Below are 5715 nucleotides of genomic sequence, written 5' to 3' on the forward strand. Positions count from 1 at the left end.
CTGCCCCATGGTGTAAAAACTGTGTGGCTCCATGGCAAGACAGAACTTTCCATCATTTTCTTACTTCCTATCACCTGGCATAGTTCCGGACACCTAAGAGTCACAACAGAATTGTCAACTAATGGAGTCCGCATTCCATCGCTTTCCCTGACTCAGTGAATGAAGATCAAACAGGTCACAATTCAAAAGGAAGCAGGCTAATCCCCACAGCAGTGAGCTGTCTTTTCTTCCCTCTTCTCAACATAAAGCTGCTATTTAAACAAATAATGTATCTTTACCTTCACAGACCAAGTGGACCACATGACCGCCTCCCACGTAGATGGCCCAGTGTTCGTTCATAAAGGCCTCGACATATTTCCATCAGGTCTCCAGGCATCGGGTCTTCGCGTGACTACAACAGAAGAAGCAGAGAGAGTGCAGACAGGCCTCTAGGAAACAGCAGAGGCCTGGATGGGAGAGCTGTGTTCACTGCCACACAACCCCTAGGGTGACCCAGGGACGAGACACCCTGGGGACTGCTGGGACCAGCAGCTTTGATGTCACTCTCCCAGAGCCCCCTTTGGGGGCAGGAGGGACAGGAAGCCTAGACAAAGGTTGTCTAGCGGGAAAAGTTGTCTTTCCTTCTCCTTGGATGGGCCCTAGCACATTTGTCCTGCCCCATTGTTGGGCATTAACCTTGTCTTTGATCTGTTCTGACACTTTGACATCCTCAGTCTTAAGGAACCAGGAGAGACTGCCCCCTGCCCCACCAGGGCTAGCCAACCCCTAATGACAGAAAAGGACTGGGCCCTAAAGGTGCTTTTCAAATGCAAATGGACCAAATGCAAAGAGCCCACAGCCCCAGAGACCTCCTCTAAGAGGTTCTCATACTCCAGGCCACCTATTCAGGTGCCCTAATCTGCCCAGGGCCAGCCCCTCTGCCCCCAGAGCCAGCAGAAATTATTCTAACTAGCTAGTCCTAAACCTGCCTGTCCTGCCTCAGTCATTCTTCCCACAGAAACCACAGGAAAGGCTCTCGCCCACTTTCTCTGCCTCCCACCAACCCGGCACTTTCTCATGAGGCCCGTGTGGTGTGGCGTGTCCCCTCCTCCTGGGAACTGTGACAAGCTGTCTTTCCCATTGAAATTGTCTCCTGATCTGTTGTCCTTACTGAGTCTCAAATAGCCTACTAATGAAACATGTTTTCTAGGTATTTTTTTCTTAATCGTCTCCTGAGGACATGGTTATTGATTTGAGAGAGAGAAGAAGGGAGAGAGAGAGAGGGAGACTGATGTGAGAGAGAACCATCAGTTGGTTGCCTCCCACACGTGCCCCCTGACCAGGGATTGAACCTACAAACTTTTTTTTTGGACAGAACATGTTTCAAAGCAGGTTGTCCACAGTTTCATTGAATAGCCTCCTCCTCAGGGTCTCTCCCAAGCCTCTGGGCACTCATTCACGTGAAACACAAACGGAAGCTCCTTAGGGCGACACGGTGGGCAGCTGGGCCGAGCATCCAGCCTGGTGGTGACCACACAGCTATCAGTGGGAGCGTTTCATCACACGCACCCAGGAGCACCTTGGCCTTACAGAGCGGGACGAATCCCCACGCACGCACGACTGTGGCGCTGGGACTGCAGAGGTTAGGGACGTCCCGAGATCACTCAGCCAGAAAGCAGTTTGCTCTTCCCACCCCACCAGCACTCCCCCTCTACTGGCTGCTTTTCTGCACATTCACCCTCCCTTCCAGAGACTGGGTGGGCGTTCCCCCACATTGCATTCAATCCCCATGGAATGAGGCCTGTTTTCTGTCTCTCTCCTCTCTCTGTGCCTCTCCTTCTGGTGCCACTCAGCCCAGATTGCTCAGTCAGAGGCCCAGAGTCACCCCTTCACGCCTCCTTTTCCCTCAGCCCCGCATCCAGTTACCAAGTGCCTTCAATAACATCTTTGCCCACCTCCTTCCCTCTAACTGGGGTCAGAGAATGCTGTCCCTCAACTCTTCCACCACTCCTTGTCCACTTCACGTCATCCGGTGGGTCCTTCAAAGGGAACATCTGGCAATGACCCATGTGGAGCCTCAGAATGCTGTCCATACCCACAGACAGCTCCTGATCTGGCTCCTCACCCCCCCATCCATCTTCACGCTCATCCCTCCTCATCCTCATCCCTCTGCTCTGCACTTACTGGGCAACTTTCCCCCCTTCGTCTCATGCTTTCTCTTGCCTCTGCTCCTCTGATAGCATGTTTTCTGTCCTCCAAACACCCTCCCAGACCCTCTGCCTTTAACAATACTATTCTCCCAGCAGACACCCTCTCCCCTGGGCACCTCAGTGCCACAAGCTGGACCAGCTGCCCCTCCTCTCTATACAGAGATTGCTTTTGATGCAATTTTCTGTACCTATCTGGCTCATCCCCCTGGGTTTGGCATCGACTGAGGGATGGTAAGAGCAGCAGCATGAGGACCAGCCTGCCCATCACCCTCCGACTTTAGGACCAGACCATCAACCAAGACATGGTAGGGCGAGGTGACTTGGGAAGGTCTCCCAGCCAGTCAGTGGCGGTGTGAGACCGGGGACTGGCTACTCAGCACTTTCAGAGCAATGGTTCCCGACATCCGGTGCTGCATGCTGACAATCATTTGGAATGTTTTTCCAGACTGAAAGGTGCCCTTCAAGGATGTGCTACACCTGGGTCACTGCTCATCTGATGCTGGACATGATGGAGGAGTCGCCTAAACCCTGTGTGCCCAGGCCCCCATGTGCAGACTGGCTTGTTGTCAGGACTTAATTAGCTAAGAGCTTTCAAGTGCCTGCCGTTGCATCATCGCTATGAGAATTAATATTCCCACGGACGTTGACAACAAGTGTGGTGATTGCAGAGGGGAGAGGGTCAGAAAGGGGAGAAATGGTAATGGGAAGAAGTACAGTAGAAATACTGTAGCATTAATATGAGACGTAATGCTATAGTATTAACATAACAAATACCAAGCAGGCTCAAGTGGTGGTTTCCCAAAGCCCCACTTCCCATCCCACTCCAAGAAGAACTGCAGAGGGAGAAGGATCACCCTGCAGAGGGCCTTACCAACTCACGGCGGGGCCGGCCATATCTGAGATCAGTGACAAAAGTTTTGCTGTTATCAGAAAGAACTGTATATGTCTTCTCGCTATGAATCATCTCCCTGGCAGAACTGATGATGTCATCCACAGGCCGGGGTCTGCACTTATCATCCAAGTAGTTGTTGACCCGATATAAGCAGCCCCAAGCCGCCGACCCCAGGGGCTCTTCCGTCACCTGTGCTCTGCCAGTCAGAAATATGAACATATTGGAGGAGCCGATCCTGGGAAACCCCCCTGGGAATCACATAGAGGGGTCACGGGAAGATGAGGCAGGGAGACAGAAGGCAGAAGAAAAGAGAAAAGGGAAAATGCTACCGGTTATGGATGTAACTCCTGGTTGACAAGGCATCATGAATTATTTTTACATGTTGTAAGTGTCACAGTTGTGAGTGGCTGAGTCACAGGACAATATCTTAGTGCTGTGTTATCAACATTTACATAGTAAATTTGACCGATCCCCTTCTACTGAGCACTGGGGTTCATCCAAAGCTTAGCCGTGAAAAAGTTATGTTAGCAATACACTGATATCCTTGTTCAGCTTTAAACTTCAGAAACAGACTTATTTTTATTAGTACCCACTCTGCTTAGGCCCTCTGTGGACTGTTCTCCCTGTATTGGGCCCAGAGAGACGTGAACAGGCACTTCTGTGCTGTGAAACTCCTAGAACTGGACTGTGAAACGGCCTCTTGCATGGCACAAAGGCCAGGCTCCTACTAACGCAGTGAGCAAAGGCTTAGAGAACCCTTCACACAGTGTCTCCTCTCCCATGACCTGGCACATGCAGGGCATAGGGAGGGGTCCGCAGAAGAGCTATCAGCCTATGCGGTGCCCATCCCATTGTCATGGTGAGTCCAGGTTTTATTTTCTAAGCACGCGAAGTTTTTGTTTCTGATCTCAAGTATGATGAAAGCACTTGAAATCCATATTCTTCAGAAAAGCTGTCCACACCCAGGAAATTGGCTATAAAAAGGACTACAGGTCCTCACAGTAATGCTTCCCCTTACAAGGCCCCTAAGTGCCATCTGGATTCAATGAGCCTGATTGACTATAAGTAATCAATTCCTATGTTCTCACAACACCCTCAGGATAAATGATAACTAATGGGAAATACATAAGGGGCAAAAGCAGTATTCTGGTACTGATGACAAGCATCTTTCCCTCGATGAGAACAGAGCGTCAGAGGTGATGTGGCCACTGCTCTGTCGGGGGGAACCAAGGTGCATCTGATTTAGCAGGCTCGCTCTGGCCCCCTCGGTTCTCTTCCACTGACGGTGCGGACTTCAGTTTCATTCATCTCCCGTTTAACTGACTTGGTCATTCTCCCCCTTGCATATTTATGAGTTAAATAAATTATTCACAGGTGCTTGCTATGTGATGTTCATAAGAGTTTTCCTTTTGGAGGGGCACCAGTGAAAGCTGCTTGTGCTAAGGAGCACCTATGACATACACCTGGTTTGTGAAGTTGTATACTTTTGAAAAACACAACACGGGAGCCCTTCTTACATAAGACTTAGACTGTGAGCTTCTGATGAACTTTGCTGCTTTAAATCATACCATCAGAGTCTGCAAAAAACAAGCTACATCAGCCTGCAGCTGGAGGAATCTAAGCACCGAAGCAGCCCAGCTGCCCCAGAGGAAGGCAGTGAGCCTCCGTCTGCTACGTCAGGACCTGTTGGACCCCTGGGAGCCCAGTGTGTGGGCAGGGACTACCCTCTGCGCAAGCTCTGCCCAGGGAGAATGTGTCTCCCGACTCAGGCTCCCCTCGGCCGGGTCTCATTGCAATTGCTCTCATTGTCTCTTTGACAAATCTTTTGAAAATGATATCTTCAACAGTCCTTACTTGGAGGCGTCAGATGGATCACATTACCGTCTCCCACGTAGATGGCCCAGTCCTTGTAGCCAATGTGAAAAATATCAATAATGTCTCCAGGCCTCGGTTCTTCTGAAAACTGCGAGACAAAAACCAGAGATGTGACGGACAGACTTCTGGCCAGAGCAGAGGTGCTGGCCGGGGAGCTGCAGTGTGGCCTGGGGACCGCCTTCCTGCTGGTCACCACCTGGTGAGAGTGGGGGCGGAGGACACCTGAGGCCCGAGCAAGCCCATCTTGCTTTCAAACAGTCCCCTCTGAGGAAGAACCAGGAGAAAGGACTCTGAAAAATAATCGTCTGGACAGGGAGAAACGAGGACTGTCTGGATGAGTATAAGGTGTGTGTGTGTGTGCTGCATGTACGTGTACACACACTACAGGGCAGCTGTGCACATGTGTGTTGTGTGCTTGTGCACACACACCAGAGCACAGCCGTGCACACCCAGGTGCACTGTGCTCATGTGCAGAGGGTGTTGACACAACAGCCACCACGTGAAACCCTTTCCCTGAGCCTGGGGCCTAAGGCCCACGCCCGGCAGTCCCACAGCTGAGCCTGGAGCTTCTCTGCCCTTCACACACGGACCCTCACGGCTCCATCCCGCCTTGGCCCTGGCTGTCAGTGGCCCCAACAGGCCCCGCCTCACACTCTGTTACCCGTGGCTCCGGGACACCCACCCTTGGAGCTGCTGACCTGAGAGTCAGGAACTGACAGCATCCTCAGGGAGCTGAGCCTTCCAGGGGGCCCTGGTGGG

The 5715-nt window shown here is 51.7% G+C and overlaps 1 long non-coding RNA gene across 1 annotated transcript; it reads right to left on the reverse strand.

Moving 5' to 3' along the window:
* Positions 1 to 290: 290 nt before the first annotated feature.
* On the reverse strand, positions 291 to 5054 carry LOC123825172. The gene is made up of 3 exons (XR_006786853.1): positions 4936 to 5054; positions 3061 to 3329; positions 291 to 391 (listed from the first exon to the last, which is right to left on the reverse strand). It is a non-coding gene; the product is annotated as an uncharacterized LOC123825172 (long non-coding RNA).
* Positions 5055 to 5715: the final 661 nt, after the last annotated feature.

This window comes from Phyllostomus hastatus, unplaced genomic scaffold (genome assembly GCF_019186645.2).
Source record: "Phyllostomus hastatus isolate PE091 unplaced genomic scaffold, TTU_PhHast_1.1 phas_contig_1286, whole genome shotgun sequence".
Taxonomy (NCBI): domain Eukaryota; kingdom Metazoa; phylum Chordata; class Mammalia; order Chiroptera; family Phyllostomidae; genus Phyllostomus; species Phyllostomus hastatus.